The 1242-nt window shown below is 38.5% G+C and overlaps 1 long non-coding RNA gene across 1 annotated transcript; it reads left to right on the top strand.

Annotated features, from left to right (window-relative positions):
• Positions 1–757, top strand: LOC108679715. Its single transcript, XR_001931393.2, has 2 exons — positions 1–481; positions 602–757. It is a non-coding gene; the product is annotated as an uncharacterized LOC108679715 (long non-coding RNA).
• The last annotated feature ends 485 nt before the right edge of the window (positions 758–1242 follow it).

Below are 1242 nucleotides of genomic sequence, written 5' to 3'. Positions count from 1 at the left end.
GGCGAAGAAGCAGAACGGGTTCAGTCCATATAAGGCTGAGTCGCTGCTCTCGTAGAGGCTTAATTCTGAAAACTCTAACTGCGCGGTCGTGTTCTGTTCCACTACGTGCTTAATGTTACCTTAGTTTCCTAAATTCTCTAAATGAATGGTGTTAATTTGTTGTGCACAACCTTTGATTTGTTTAAATTTCAGTTTTGGGGTGCAGGCGTTTTTTCACTTCTTATGACACTTTGGCCAGCTCGTCAAATTGCATATTTGACTTGAAACCTTAAAACTTTAAACTTTAACTATTAACCTCTAAACTTTAAACCTTAAAATTAATACCTTGACTGGCCAAGGTGGTCATTCTCTATACTAAGGTGACCTATATTTATGCTCGGAACTGCCGCGCGTTAAATTAAATTGAATTATTAATTACTACAATTGATTTCTACGTCTGTAAGCACTGCGCAGTATGTGCACTTAATCTTAATTGATTAAGGTGAGCCATAAGCTTTTATTAGCGTAAACTTAACTGCATCTGCTTAACTTCTGAAATATCTGAATTATTGCCATTTATTAGCTTATTGACTCTATTGTAATGATGCATTTGTTTTACCAGTATCTCGAGTAATCGTCAACATCTGCTGCCTTTCTGCCAAATTAAATTAAACCTGGACGCAGCTTTCTATAAATGGATTTAAACTACTTTGAATATGAAGAAACTGCCCCGAATAAGAAGCTTTGAATAAATTCTTATTAAAATGCCTTAATTGATGATCACTTATTTCTATACTGCTTAGCGCTTAACTTTTGAAATCATTTCTAGAAGAGGATTACCTCCAGCGTAGGGAAAAAACCCTACATAATACTTAATCAATTAAGTTTAAATAGATTGTTGCCAATTTCAAACTAGGCTTCTCGGCGGTCTGTTAACGTGGATGTAACTTACCAATATAACTTTGTGTATTAACATTGCCTCTCTTAGCTTAACCAATGGCGTCTGAGTCCCCTACTTTTAAGAGGGGCATTTGCCGGCGTAAGATTACGCTGGCGATGCAGGCTGCTGAAGGTGCGCAGACTCTAGTGGAGGCTCGCGCGCACTGTGACTTGGCTCGATCTCACCTGACTGCGGTAAGAGAGTGGGACGAGAGAGTTTTGGCTGATTTAATTAGTAAGAAGGCTTCTGAGGATGCAGTTAACGAAGAGGTCGATAGTCAGACTTCCTACGAGCTGAAAGTAAATTCGAGTTGTTGTACTATA

This window comes from Hyalella azteca, unplaced genomic scaffold (assembly GCF_000764305.2).
Source record: "Hyalella azteca isolate HAZT.00-mixed unplaced genomic scaffold, Hazt_2.0.2 contig6657, whole genome shotgun sequence".
Lineage (NCBI taxonomy): Eukaryota > Metazoa > Arthropoda > Malacostraca > Amphipoda > Hyalellidae > Hyalella > Hyalella azteca.
This window is presented reverse-complemented; position numbering and strand designations above follow the sequence as displayed.